This window comes from Canis lupus, chromosome 13 (assembly GCF_011100685.1).
Source record: "Canis lupus familiaris isolate Mischka breed German Shepherd chromosome 13, alternate assembly UU_Cfam_GSD_1.0, whole genome shotgun sequence".
Classification (NCBI taxonomy): Eukaryota; Metazoa; Chordata; class Mammalia; order Carnivora; family Canidae; genus Canis; species Canis lupus.
In genome coordinates this window covers 34895365-34910610 of record NC_049234.1, presented here as the reverse complement: position 1 = coordinate 34910610, position 15246 = coordinate 34895365, and the positions used below count along the sequence as shown (strand labels likewise).

General features: G+C 47.0%; 1 long non-coding RNA gene across 1 annotated transcript; it reads right to left on the bottom strand.

Annotated features, from left to right (window-relative positions):
• Positions 1–8580: 8580 nt before the first annotated feature.
• On the bottom strand, positions 8581–14356 carry LOC119874488. The gene is made up of 4 exons (XR_005368328.1): positions 14244–14356; positions 13584–13882; positions 8831–8920; positions 8581–8751 (listed from the first exon to the last, which is right to left on the bottom strand). It is a non-coding gene; the product is annotated as an uncharacterized LOC119874488 (long non-coding RNA).
• Between the last annotated feature and the right edge of the window lie 890 nt (positions 14357–15246).

The window sequence follows — 15246 nt, the reverse complement described above, 5'->3', positions numbered from 1 at the left end:
TGTAGTGTGTGTTCCTTCTCCCATCAGCTGTGTGGGGTGTTAGAGGCCATATGGTGCTCTGAAACAGGACACACACTGGGAGCCCAACAAAAGACAAGCCTCCCTGAAACCTGCAGTAAGTGAGGGAAGCCTATTTCCTTTTTTTTTTTAAAGATATATTTATTTATTCATGAATGAGAGACACAGAGAGAGGCAGATACACAGGCAGAGGGAGAAGCAGGCCCCCCACAGGGAGCCTGATGCAGGACTCCACTCTGGATCCCATGAGCCAAAGGCAGACGCTCAACCACTGAGCCACCCAGTCATCCTGGGAAGCCTATTTCCAAATGTGCACCTGTTTGGCTCAGTTTGGAAATATGCTATTGATAACCAAGAGCTCTCCTCTACACCTGAGGAGCCAAGAAGCGACACCAAAGCCTTCCCGTGTTCTGAACTTCTGTTTTTGGGACAGCTCAAATTATAGGAAATTATCCTTCCCACCACCTATGATGTGCTGCCATAAAAAATTCCTTCCTTACTCTGCCTTTTTGGATGAAGATGACAAACCCGTCTTCTAGGTGGCAGGTCTTCTCCATAGTGAAGAGCATGATTCAGGCTTCTCTAAGATATTTGTGTAATATCTCATTGTGCAGCACACATAACCATTCCTTGGGCATTTTATTTCATACTAAAGGTTTATGGGGGTGTACAGGTAGTATAATAATCCCCCGCATCTATATGCAACCCAAACACTCTCTGCCATCCATATAATCCTCTCCATGTATAGGCTGCGTATAGGTGATATTTGGGGAAAAAAATCTGGGTTAAATATATAGATTTGTAGGCACGTAGGGTATAGAAGCTGAGAGAACAAGTGAAACCCAGCAGTGATTACAGACCAAGGGTTTGAATTCCCTGCAACTGTGATCTGCATTCCCACATACTTGTTTATGGGACTTTTCTTGGGGAAAGAATCAGTAATTTTCATCAGGTCCCCTAAGAGGGGATCCACGACCCCCAAATGGGAGACAAGAATGCAAAGTTTGGAAGCCTGGGGGAACCTCAGGATTGAAGGACCAGCTAGAGCAATGGTAACTTATGGATAAGACTGAAAAGATCAGTTTGACTCCAAAAGTATTTATTAAGATATTTCTCTATACATAGGAGTTGGAGGACACGGGAACATCCTGTTCCTCCCAGAGCTACAATTCGCTAAGTCAGGTGAACCCTAGATTCCTGATACTGGAGTGCTCTCTCCTATTTGTTCCTCTTCTCCCCCACACTTCCCTCCCCCACACTTCCCTGCAGCCATTTCTAGAGGTAGAATCAAAGCTGCCTCTATTAAATAACCCAGAACTGAATGCAGCTCACCACTCAGTAGTCACAGAGCTGTCTGGCTTAGGAAGATGGAAACTCTTTCTACCCATCCACATGCCACATGGGCTGCTGATCCCTGCCACCAGCGTCTTCTTTATCAGCTGGGGAGAGAATTCGATGCAACTGCATTGTCTTTCCTCCTCACCCCGCACGGCCTGACAGATATGTGTTCAAGGGAAATGAACGGGCTTCTGAAGGCTTCGTTCAAGCTGCATCTTCATTATTGGCAGGCACATCTGAGGAAGAATCTGAACCTGCTGGGCCAGGCTGTCTCTGTGGGTCTAATATTGGCTCTACACACCATTGCGTGGGTTGCTTAGAATTTAGAGTCCTAAGACTTCTGGGATCAGAAGTTAAGTCCCTTCTCCTCCTCGAAAACTTACCTTCATCATCTTTAAAGTCAGAAATTGGACTCGATGTTTTCTAAGACTCTTCTCACTCTTAAATAATATCTATTCTAGCCACATCTTATTTGAGATTAAAAACAATAACAACAACAACAACAACAACAACAACAACAGAGAGGATGAGCAATTCTTGGGCATTTTATTTCATACTAAAGGCTTATGGGGGTGTATAGGTAGTATAAAAATCCCCCTCATCTATATGCAACCCAAACACTCAAGTTAGTAGAAGTTAGTAGAAAAGCCAGTTAGTAGAAAAATTAGTAGAAAAGCAAGTTAGTAGAAAAGCCAGTATTGGAATCTAGGTATATTAATAAGTCTGACTTCTGCCAAGAAAGGCAGGATGAGAATCACTTTGAAGGTGAATTTTCAAACCAGCTGATAGTGCTTCTCTTTTCATCTATACTTCCTTGGTATGTGGAGAAAGAAGAGGGGCAATGAACACAAATCTTAGCAAACTAATGTCAAGCCTGGCTGCCCACAGATTGCCTTTCCCCAGGAGATGGGATCAACAGTGCAATTTCATTAGTGGAAAGTCCTTTATTCAGGTGAAAGTGTCTTTAGGGATCCCTGGGTGGCGCAGCGGTTTGACGCCTGCCTTTGGCCCAGGGCGCGATCCTGGAGACCCGGGATCGAATCCCACGTCAGGCTCCCGGTGCATGGAGCCTGCTTCTCCCTCTGCCTGTGTCTCTGCCTCTCTATCTCTCTCTCTCTCTGTGACTATCATAAATAAATAAAAATTAAAAAAAAAAAAGAAAGTGTCTTTAAGGGAGTTTCTTCCCATCCACCTAATTCCATTATTAAAGGGAAACACCCCTAAAGCCTGAAGGCCTTTCTGATCATCAACTGAAATGTACACTTATCCCCGTCGGGGGCAATGCCATGAGCCACCTGCAATTAGCGGTTCATCTTTGACTGTATGGGTCTGTGCCTGGTTCTGTGATAGGGGCTCCCCATGGGTTGTCTTGTTTTGTCCTTGTAACAGCTCCCAGGGATGCTCTCCCAACCACAGACACTGTGCTAACCAGTCAGAATAGATGCCAGGCTTTCCTGGAGGGTAGAGGAGGATTACCAGGCCTCCTCACCCCTGTATTTCAGATGGGGAGACAGGGTCAGAATAGGGGAGCAAAGCCTGCCAAGCTCCCATGAAGAGGCAGGGGAGAGGTCCAGCTCAGGAGAATCAGCTAGGCCTGTGCTATCTGCACGGCCCTACCTGCTGCTCTGGGCAGAGAAGGTGGCACCTGTTCCGCTTCAGGCTTGGAGCCAGGCCAGTTCTTTCTGGAGGATTCGGGGCAGAAGAATGAGCTTGTAAGCCTCCTCTTTAGTAGTGTTCAGTTTCTCGACCTAATGTGGTCTTGCCTCCACCAAGGAGGAATTTCAAACAGCCCCTGCTCATAAGTCAAGGGGATAATGAAGAGGGTTTTTCCAAGCCAGCTCCTACCGGCCCTTGTCAGTGTCTTTAGGGGAGAGAAAGACCATCTGCAGGTTCCCTCTGATCCTGGCCCAGCCTTACAGTGAAGAGCAGGGGTTAAGGGACGGGCACGGAGCTCCCCGCTTCCAAGAATTGAACAGGACCGCCTAAGTGGGATGCATTTTCAGTGGCTGCTGAAGAAAGGCTTCACTTAGAAAGTCCCAGGGAGCAAAGACCCAAAGAAGGTGAGAGAACATGACAAAGGAAGTGGTGCCTGGGGTGGCTCTGAAGAATAGCCTGTTTGCAGGAGGAAGAGCTAGGAGGCTAGTCTTGCAGGCAAGGAGTCAGGGGAAGAGTGGTGCAAGATGAGCAGAGGGCCTTGGGGGCGGAGGGCTGGAGGCATCTTCCCTCCAAGCACAGCAGAACGGGGAAGCCCTGGAGGTTGCATGCTGTGCATCTACATGCAACAGGGTGGCTTCTGCTGCTGTGTTGAAACCAGTCTGCTGGGGCCAGTGTGCACGTGGTGGTGGCTGCAGGGGGTTGAGGGGCACAGCTGGGAGGCTATAAGTTAACAAGCCAGACGATTTGATGCTTAATCAAGTTGTGCAGGTGTGCTTATAGCCCTTGTTACATCTGATGTGGGTGAGGCCAACCTCCTGCATATTTTAGACCAACCACCTCAAATACAGGGCTTGAAGTTCCACCAGAAGGGAAAGAGATGCAGCAGGACCCCTATCTGCTCTTCCATGACTCTTCCTGCAAGTGGCATCATTCCCCCTCACAGCCTGCCAGGCAGAAGCAGTCACTGGTGCAGCTCCTCCAATGCCCAGGAAGGAGCAGAGACCCGGCCCCGCCTGAGCCCCTGCATTCCCCGCCCCACACACCACACATGCACGCAGAGGGCCCGGCACCCAGTGCCCACCTGCAGTGGGTACCTGCCAGTGGCTACCCCTCCCCCCCGGATCGCTCCTGACATCTGGTCCCTCTGTGCTTCCTGCCCCGCACTGCTCGGGGCCGTCCTCTACCCTGCTGCCCACCCAGCCATGAGCGAGTCTTAAACCTACACAGCAGCACACAGCTTACCACCCACAACTCTATTTCATCCGTGCAACAACCCTTTTAGGAAATCAGGGCTGGAGTCACCAGCCTTCACCTCACACAGCAGGCACTTAGTGAATGTCTGTGGAATACATTTGCCCCCTAAATGTTTGCCTGGAGGAATCAGAAACAGAGAATAGGGTAGCGGTGGGTCCATGGACCCACGGGATTGGATTAGATATTGGGATTGGAATAAGAATTTCTAAACAACCACAACCCTCAGCACTTAAAGTGAACTGTGTGGTGGGCACTCTCTCAAGTTTCAAAGGTGTTTCTTCCTCATGGGCATGCACAGAGGTGAATTTGGTGATCATTCCTGTTTAGAGATGAGGAAATGGGCACAGAGTGGGCACACACAGGCTGAAGGTCACAGAGCGAGAGGGTAAGCGGAGCCTGGATTTGGCTCCAGGGCTGGTCCCTCACTGTGCTGCAGCCAGAGCTCCCCGCACGCCTCGGCTGCCCTTGGGGAACTGGCACAGAGTCCCAGGCCTGGTAAAGGGTTAGTGCCTATGACCACAGCACTTCGCCTTCTCACCCTGGGCCTCTTCCGTCATGGGCTGCATTGCACACATGCTCCTGCCTCCCAGGATAAGCGCCTGACCTTGAGGCCCAGGCCTGGACCAGAGAGGAGCTCAAGCTTTGGTGCCTTCTGTTTATCCAATATGGCAAACAGCTGTGCATTTATAGCAAGTTACAGAAAGCCCTACACTGGGTGGCATGGGAGGATGAATTGTGCCCCCCCCCCCAAATTCCTATGTTGAGTCCTAAGCCCCACTACCTCAGAATGTGACTGTGTTTGGAGATGGGGGTCTTTAAAGAGGTAATTACGGTAAGGTAAGGTCAGTGGTGTCCTTAGAAGAGACCAGGACACAGACACACCCCCAAGGGTGACCATGTGGGGGACACGGGCAGGAGAGAGGCTCCAGGAGGACCAGCCCTGCCCACACCTTGACCTCAGACTTCCAGGCTCTGGAGCTCAGAGGACATGCATTTATGTTGTTGACACCCCAGCCTGTGGCACATGTCGCAGTAGCCCTGGGCAGAGCGAACGCAGGTGTATTCCTACTTGGAGGCAGGTTGTCTGAGGCTAGGGCAGCCTGTTCACCTGTTCATCAGGGACCCAGAATATTTCTTTTTTTGTAGCTTTTATTTCCATGTTTGCAGATGGATTCTACTTTTCAGGTAGACAGGAAAAGAAAAAAACAAGAAGGGATTTCTTCCCACGTGGCTTTATCCCCTCACGGTAGGCTTTCCCGAGTTGAATGGTCCAGAACTGAGTCACACGGCAGCCCCTGCTGTGAGGACCTGGAGGGGTGGCTTCAGCTGTGCTCATTCCCTCCCTGGATAACATGGGGCTTCCACAAGTGGGTAGGAGGGCAGACGGATGGACAGTGGGTAGACACACCACAGAGTCTCCCGCATAGGCTAAGGGCACCTGCTAAAAACTAAGCCACGTAGCAAGACCTCATCTTGGAGTTAGGGTCACCTCAGCTGAAGGACCATCTGCCTGTGAAGCGGATGCAGGTGTTCACATGAAGGAGCCGGAGCTCATCTAGTAGGGCTGTCTGCCCACTTGCCAGGACATCTCTTCATATAATGTTGTGACAGCAGGATCCTTTAATTGTGTAGGATGTTGAGCCATGTTTATTTGCAAACTAGCAACCCAAGCCTGTGTGAGCTCCTCTCTGGACTTGCAGAGAAGAGGCCAGGCATTCGGTCTGCTTTTTAGGGAAGGAGAGTCAGTTCCTAGAGGGTTTTTGGCGCATCAATTTCCCATTTGGTCATTTTTCTTCCCGAGGTATATAACCACTCATCTCTGGAGATGGGGGCAACTGCTCGAGCAGTGGGTGCTAGCCCTGGCATGATATCCAGACCCTAGGTGTCCCCTGGACTAGGAAAAGCTCCTCCCTAAGCTCCAGAATCCTATAGGATTGAGTCAGGGAAATAGCCTGGGATAAGAGGCATTCAGTGCTGTGCCTACTGCTGGCCAGATGTCCGGGTCTGGGGAAGCACCCTGGCTGGTGTGGAGAGGGGCAGAGGGTAGAGGCTGGGATCCCTACATGCCTACCCAGAGCCCAGTTTGAGGACTCTGTGCTCACCAGTGCCTTCATTCAGCTACCTTCATTCAAGGGATGTTTGCTCCGAGCGAAGGGCAGTAGCTGTCTGCTGGTCCTGTGATATTTTGTCATAGGGCCCAAGCAGAGGGACATAGGAACTTGATCTTGCCCTCAAGTTCATGAAACACTGTCCCATCATTACCATCACTGGTGCATGCGGGAACTGGCTCTCATGTTTTATACGTAGACTGCTGACTCATTCATTCATCATTTGCGTCCCTTCTGCAGTGAGAAGCTGCCTGAATGAGTTTCCTAGGTATCCTTGAGGAGCCCATTCATACGTCAGAGTCCATCCGTTTCCACCCTGTAGTCGGAAAGTAGGACCATACATTCTTGCCCGCAAGCCATGCTGCTTCTACATCTCTTACCACAGTAGAGTCTGAAGGGATCTGGACTGTTTGGAAAACCCCCAGAATATTACGTTATTGATTACATATCTACGACATCAGACCAATTGGAGTAAGAAGTGGCAAGTATGTGGGCGACCTTGGCATATGCACTCTATCCGGTGTATGTTAAAGCAGTGATAGTCGGGGGGCCTGCTACATGAGTTAAATTTTGGGGTGCAGTGTATGCCCCAAATTAAGATTTTTCACTGTGAGACTATCACTTTCAAGGGCAGATAAGTCTTTGTCACAGGGTGCTGTCTTGTATTTTGTACGGGTATTTAGCAGCTTCCCTGGCTTCAGCCCACTGTATGCTAGTGGCACCTTTTCCCCAAGCTGTGACAACCAAATATGTCTGCAGATATTGTCAAATGTCCCCTAGGGGATCAGACTGCCCTTTGTTAAACACCATTCCCCAAATCAACTACCATTATAAGGTTTTATGAATCAACAGGCAGATGCGAGGGTCTGGAAGTCAAACAGAGTGGGGGGCATGGCCTTCCTGACCATCACCCTGAGTCCAACTCTGAGATGTGTCCATGTAGAGGTCCTAGTTCCTGAAGTGGGAAATGTCCCCATCAAGATGCATTAGCAAGAGTCTCATGTTTAAACTGGGGTTGCTGTTTGTAGGACCAGCTTCATGTGTGTAAAACCTACACATTCGGGGATCCCTGGGTGTCTCAGGAGTTTGGCACCTGCCCTTGGCCCAAGGAGCGATCCTGGAGTCCCAGGATCGAGTCCCACATCAGGCTCCCGGCATGGAGCCTGCTTCTCCCTCCTCCTGTGTCTCTGCCTCTCTCTCTCTCTCTCTCTGTATGTCTATCATAAATAAATATTAAAAAAAAAAAAAAAACCCCAAAAAACAAAAAACCTACACATTCACACAGGGCTCCATTCTCAGTAAGGCTTTCACATGGTCTAAAGCTCTTTGGTTGCGATCTTGAAATTATTTAAACATTTTTAATAAGGGACATACATTTTCCTTTTGACTGGATCCCACAAATTACATAGTAAGTCCTGCCTCCTGGTCACTTTAAGATCCTCAAGCCAAAAAAAGTTTCTGTTTTCACTACAGGTGTCTTTGATTTGGTTTTAAGAATATGAGAAGAGATCTCACTTTCTCTTTTGATATGCTGCATCACGTCAAGACCTTTGGCATGAAGAGGGAAATGAGAGATTATGGGATTTTAAAATTTTTTCTTTCTTTCTTTCTTTCTTTTCTTCTTTCTTCCTTTCTTCCTTCCTTTCTTCCTTCCTTTCTTCCTTCCTTCCTTTCTTCCTTCCTTTCTTCCTTCCTTTCTTTCTTTCTTCCTTTCTTTCTTCCTTTCTTCCTTCTTTCTTTCTCTTTCTTTCTTTCTTTCTTTCTTTCTTTCTTTCTTTCTTTCTTTCTTTCTTTCTTTCTTTCTTTCTTTCTTTCTTTCTTTCTTTCTTTCTTTCTTTCTTTCTTTTAGATTATGGGGTTTAAAGAACTTGCATCACCAGTGGAAAATCCAAGGACCAGAAAGGGAACGTGAGTTGTCCAAAGTCACATAGCAGAGCCAGGACAAGGTTGCCATTTTTCAGGCTTCTTATCAAAGGGAACTTCCCTTCATTCATGCAAACACAGAGGCAAGCATTTTAAACCTTTGACCAAAATAAATAAATAATAAATAAATAATAAATAAATAAATAAATAAATAAATAAACCTTTGACCATGGGGACCCCCCGTTAGATGCAACCCATGGAGACTGAATTGGCCAGTAGCAAAGTGGATAAGACATTATCTCAAGAGATTTATAGAGACACATAGGAGAGACACACACACACACACACACTCAACAACACACATGATATGACATGCCCCGGGGTGATACACAAGACAGGCAAGCTTCAAATTTGGAGTCTGTCTCTTAGTGCCAGATAGATGAAGCAGGTTGATTCAACCTCCATGAGCCTCAATTTTTTTTCTCTTCAAATGAGCCTGGTGAGTGCTGTGGTCCTATAAGGAAACAATGTGAAATAAGCTCATGAAAGGGTTTTATAAAACCTGAAAGGTGTTTCCCAGGGGTGGAACTTACCATAAGTGTTCATTTTGAGAGCAAGCCATAAGTGCTTGGGACCAAGCAGATGCCTCTCAGCGGGGTGAATGCACTATTGGTGTCACATGCCTGGGAATGAAGCAAGGTGGTATTTGGTCAGACTTCTGACCCAAGGGAAAGTGCTTCCAGTCCTTTAAAAGTAGCCATTATAAAACTAATATTGAGTTTTTAAAAAATCTACTTATGAGCAAAGTCTTCCTTGGAAAGTCTTGAAATTTATGTATATGTTAACTTTTTTAAGAGAGAGCATGTCTCACATTTAGATCTTTCATCCATTTTGAGTTTATCTTTGTGTATGGTGAAAGAGAGTGGTCTAGTTTCATTCTTCTGCATGTGGATGTCCAATTTTCCCAGCACCATTTATTGAAGAGACTGTCTTTCTTGCAATGGATAGTCTTTCCTCCTTTATCGAATATTAGTTGCCCATAAAGTTCAGGGTCCACTTCTGGATTCTCTATTCTGTTCCACTGATCTATGTGTCTGTTTTTGTGCCAGTACCACACTGTCTTGATGACCAACGAAAGATGAATGGATAAAGAAGATGTGGTTTATGTATACAATGGAATATTACTCAGCTATTAGAAATGACAAATACCCACCATTTGCTTCAACGTGGATGGAACTGGAGGGTATTATGCTGAGTGAAGTAAGTCAGTCGGAGAAGGACAAACATTATATGTTCTCATTCATTTGGGGAATATAAATAATAGTGAAAGGGAAAATAAGGGAAGGGAGAAGAAATGTGTGGGAAATATCAGAAAGGGAGACAGAACGTAAAGACTGCTAACTCTGGGAAACGAACTAGGGGTGGTAGAAGGGGAGGAGGGCAGGGGGTGGGAGTGAATGGGTGACGGGCACTGGGTGTTATTCTGTATGTTAGTAAATTGAACACCAATAAAAAAAAAAAAAAAGAGAGAGAGAGCATGTGCTTGAGTTGGGGAAGGGCAGAGGGAGCTGGAGAGGGAGAATCTCAAGCAGGCTCCCAGCTGAGTGCAGAGCCTGATGCGGGGCTCGATCCTAAGACCTGGAGATCATGACCTGAGCCAAGATCAAGAGTCAGATGCTTAACCGACTGAGCCACCCAGGTGCCACCTGAATAGTTTTAAGAGCACATTGAATCAGTTTTCAATAATGTTTGCTGGTCCTCCTTCCCTTTTACCACCCACAGTGGTTTCTTTCAAAATGTCTGTGTTTCCCTTTTGTGCTTTGGTTAGGGACCTTGGATCAGCAGAAGAGGAAGGTAAAACGGGACCCGTCTTCGAACCTGTCTGTGAGTCCAGCAGCTCTGAGACTGTGGCTCAGACATCTGTCCCTGGCAGCCACTGCTTACTGGGTCTGACCTCAGGAGTCAGCTTTTGCTCAGCTTCTTGGGGAACTTTATTGTTTTCAGAATCCCAGCTATAAAGAAGTTAGAGGTTTGGCAGTGGGCACAGACACCTTCCAGCGCATTCGGCTGTTGTGGCCTCATTTAATTAACTGACCGTCTGTGCAGGCTTGATTCTGGAGGTGCAGAAATCAGAGGAGCTTAGGGGAAGAAACGGGATGAGTGAGTCAGGGTGGAGGAATGACAACACCTGTCTCCCTGCTGTGCGTAGATATGATACCCCACACCCCTGCCCTCGATCCCCCAAGAGGACCTATGCTCGGCCTGAAGGAGCTCAGGGAGCGAAATGTGGGCCCTGGCTCTGCCTCCAGTGAGACTCTTGACCATCCATATATCTTCTTGCCTCTTTGGCCTTAGTTTCACAGATATACCCGGAAGGAGCTGGACTCTGATCTATAAAGATTCCTTCAACTCTTCTCTTGAGGACCAGACACTGGAGAGGTTCTTAATCCATGCCAGGTCCTGGGCTCAGGGCTGGGAAACTACCATCATGGAACTCACTTATCAACGGGGAGACAGAAAATGCAGGAGTAGGTGAGCAGAGTGAATGGCCTACTTCCTGGGTGTAGGGTGTGCTCTGAGTGAAACACATGAATGAACAAGGAAACTGGAAAACGCACACCTGACCTTGGTCACCTTCCCCTCCTGACTCCTCCCAGTGAAGCCAGGGGGCCTTGGAGCCAGCTGCTCAGTTCACAGCTGTCAGCTCACTGGACAGGACAGAAGAGGGATGGAGGACAGCTCTGGAGAGGAACAGCTCACATCTTTCACATCCTCAAAAGAATCTGAAATGATGTCACGTTCTTAACAATGCATTCAAAGAAGAATTTGTAGTCAAAAGTGTCAATATTTTGTACATTGAAATAATGAAATTATTGTACACCAAACCATGATATTTTATGTTGGGGGAAAAAAGACAGCCTAACAACTGGTGAGTTAAGCATCAAGGAGTTTGAGAAAGGACAAGACAACTCTCCCCTGCTTCCTCTTAATGAATAACAAATAACTACATATAAGACTAGAAAGTAGTGACTTAGAAAACAAACATGGAACAGGTTGTTATTTGTTTCTTCAAAGTGCTTATAATTAGCATCTTATAATACTGATTGAGAGAAAATAATAGTGGGTAAACATAAATGATAGGAATTGAAATGGGGCATATTGGAGTTGTAAAGCATTAAAGATATAACTGGATTATAAATGCAGTATGTCAATAAATTAGACAAATTGAAAAAATATATATATATGCAATTTCACTTTGATACAAATGCTGCCACAGAACAGAACTCAGTCCCAATGCATCTGTGAGGCTCATGAAATGTAACCTCAGTCCCCAAACCAAGCAAGGACGATATACAAGAAAGAAAGAAACTAGACCACTCCCTTGCACCATAAACAAAGATAAACTCAAAATGGATGAAAGATCTAAATGTGAGACAAGAATCCATCAAAATCCTAGAGGAGAACACAGGCAACACCCTTTTTGAACTCTGCCACAGTAACTTCTTGCAAGATACACCCACGAAGACAAAAGAAACAAAAGCAAAAATGAACTATTGGGACTTCATCAAGATAAGAAGCTTTTGCACAGCAAAGGATACAGTCAACAAAACTCAAAGACAACCTACAGAATGGGAGAAGATATTTGCAAATGACATATCAGATAAAGGGCTAGTATCCAAGATCCTTATATTCCCTTTCACTATATAAAGAACTTCTTAAACTCAACAGCAAAGAAACAAACAATCCAATCATGAAATGGGCAAAAGACATGAACAGAAATCTCACAGAGGAAGACATAGACATGGCCAACACGCACATGAGGAAATGCTCCGCATCACTTGCCATCAGGGAAATACAAATCAAAACCACAATGAGATCCCACCTCACACCAGTGAGAATGGGGAAAATTAACAAGGCAGGAAACCACAAATGGAGAGGATGCGGAGAAAGGGGAACCCTCCTGCACTGTTGGTGGGAATGTGAACTGGTGCAGCCACTCTGGAAAACTGTGTGGAGGTTCCTCAAAGAGTTAAAAATAGACCTGCCCTACGACCCAGCAATTGCACTGCTGGGGATTTACCCCAAAGATACAGATGCAGTAAAGCACCGGGACACCTGCACCCCGATGTTTCTAGCAGCAATGGCCACGATAGCCAAACTGTGGAAGGAGCCTCGGTGTCCATCGAAAGATGAGGATAAAGAAGCTGTGGTTTATGTATACACTGGAATGTTCCTCAGCCATTGGAAATGACAAATACCCACCACTTGCTTTGACAGGGATGGAACTGGAGGGTATTATGCTGAGTGAAATAAGTCAATCGGAGAAGGACAAACATTATATGGTCTCATTCATTTGGGGAATATAAATAATAGTGAAAGGGAATAGAGGGGAAAGGAGAAGAAATGTGTGGGAAATATCAGAAAGGGAGACAGAACATGAAGACTCCTAACTCTGAGAAACGAACTAGGGGTGGTGGAAGGGGAGGAGGGCGGGGGGTGGGGGTGAATGGATGACAGGCACTGAGGGGGGCACTTGACAGGATGAGCACTGGGTGTTATTCTGTATGTTGGCAAATTGAACACCAATAAAAAATAAATTTATTATAAAAAAAAGAAAAAATTCAGGCCAGGCTACTGAACATAGATCTAATAATCCTAAGCGAGATGTTAGCCAATTGAATCTAGACAAGGAAGTGGGGTTGATAAAAGCTAAGTGATCTGTCCAAGAGCTTTGGGGTCGTAGGTGGCTGAACCAGGACTGGACCCCAGAGCCGGGGGCCTTGATCTCAGCCTCTGTCTCTAGAGACAGGGTCCTACTTGTCTGGTGATTAACAGGACGGGGTTGAGAAGTCTAAACTTTTGTAGATCAAGAAAAATCAGCATATTCTCCATACTTAGATGGGACTTTGAGTGCCTTCGTGGCTTCTGTCATGGGTTGTCCTCCAGGCCCTATGCCACCTGGGGTAGGGTAACCGGCTCACCGCGGTTTGCCTGAGGCTGCTCCTGTTTTAGAACTACAAGTCTCGTAAGTCAATCGGAGAAGGACAAACAGTGTATGTTCTCATTCATTTGGGGAATATAAATAATAGTGAAAGGGAATATAAGGGAAGGGAGAAGAAATGTGTGGGAAATATCAGAAAGGGAGACAGAACATAAAGACTCCTAACTCTGGGAAACAAACTAGGGGTGGTGGAAGGGGAGGAGGGTGGGGGGTGGGGGTGAGTGGGTGACGGGCACTGAGGGGGACACTTGACGGGATGAGCACTGGGTGTTATTCTGTATGTTGGTAAATTGAACACCAATAAAAAATTAATTTATTAAAAAAAAAAGAACTACAAGTCTCACTTGCTGGGTAATCCCCTCAGTCTTGGGCAGATCAGGACCATCTGTCACCCTGGATGCGGGCAACCTGGCGTCCTTTATGTTCCTGATCACTCCCCGCAGCAAAGAGGATGGGGTCAAGCAGAAAACTCAGCTTGCTTAGTGACAGAAGAAGACAGAGACGCAGAGACAATTAGAGGCTAACGGAGCCCTTCCTGGTGCCGGAACTTGATGCAAGCCCCCACAGGCCGTGCCAGTTACCGTGACGATGACTCCCCCAGTCCTGTCTCATCGGCCCCCACTTCGAATGGGAAAAGGAAAAGCTAAATGGACATAAGGCAGAAGGGAAGAAAGTGTGAATGAGTTAATCAATTAATAAAGTAATAACTTCAGTGCTTCCACTAAAGTGACATCCTTGATTAATACGGTGGCACCTGGCCTTACCCCGGCTCACAGAGCCCACTGGAGCTTGAACAAGTCGCCGCAGGTCCCCGCAGCGCGACACAGCCTCCCTCCCCGGGCCCGGCTGTCACCTGAGGCCCTGCCCACAACCTCCCTCTGCTCTCTCCTGAAGCAGGCATGTGGCCTGGCCTGTTGCTGGCTGCAAGTCAACAGAGAACAATTCCTTCTCCTTGGATGGGAGAGAGAGGTGGCCAGGCAGCTCTGGGGAGGCTCCAAGAATACCTGGGACACCTGGCATGAGGACTTCCGCATTGCAGACTAGAGCATTCAGAGCCCTCACAAATACTGGCATTCAGACTGGCATTCAGAGCCCTCACAAATACTATTTCTAGAAGCGCTGGGCTTAGAATTTTCCAAGATCATCAGAATTCCTTGGAAACTCGAGATGGTGTTCTCAGAACACTGCCGGGCACACAGCAGACGTTTAATGGGATTCAGGGCTGTCTGGCTCCAGAGACATTGCTTTCCAAACAAGCTGGTCATTCATCGCTTTCTACTTCGAGATGGTGAGCACCCTCAGAGCAGGGGCCACTGTCTTAGCGTCTCTGTACTCTCTGGGCCCAGCACAGTGCCGGGCACTCAAGGATATTCAGGAAATGCTTCTCTTTCCTTCCCCTCCTGGTGTCACTGGCTGTGCTAGCCTGGAGAGCATCCTCCACACAGTGAGGGTGAGGCAAAAAACCGTCCATGCAATCACGGACCATGCAAGTCCATGCAAGTCCATGCAAGTCCACACTGTTTAGGTGGAGTCATGGACACTGGCAGCATAGACTTTGAAGCCAAACGGATTTGGATTCAGCCTCATGTTTTCATCTGTGATACGATAGCTACCTAGCTGAGTACTTTTATAGTTACAGATTGTGTTGACTCGAACTGTTAGGCAAATACTCCACAAATGAATCCGATTGTCAAAAGAAGTCTGGACTTCAGTTACTTTTTTATAAACTGCAGGACCTGTCAGAGCTTCTCAGAGTCCACTGGATATTGTAAGACTCCAAGAGTTGCCTATGGGAGCCACATATGCCGAATGCCCTGGGTCGTTTTGTCGAGGGGCGTCTTACAGGGCTAGTGCTCTTGGAACCCACCTTGGGGGAACGCTGACAAAACCATAAAGCAATAGGATTAGTATCCCCTCTCAGAATTGTTTTCATGATCACTACTGTTGCTTTTTTACTTATTTATCTGTTGAAACAATACAGGAGAGCTGGATCTGAGCAAACCCAAG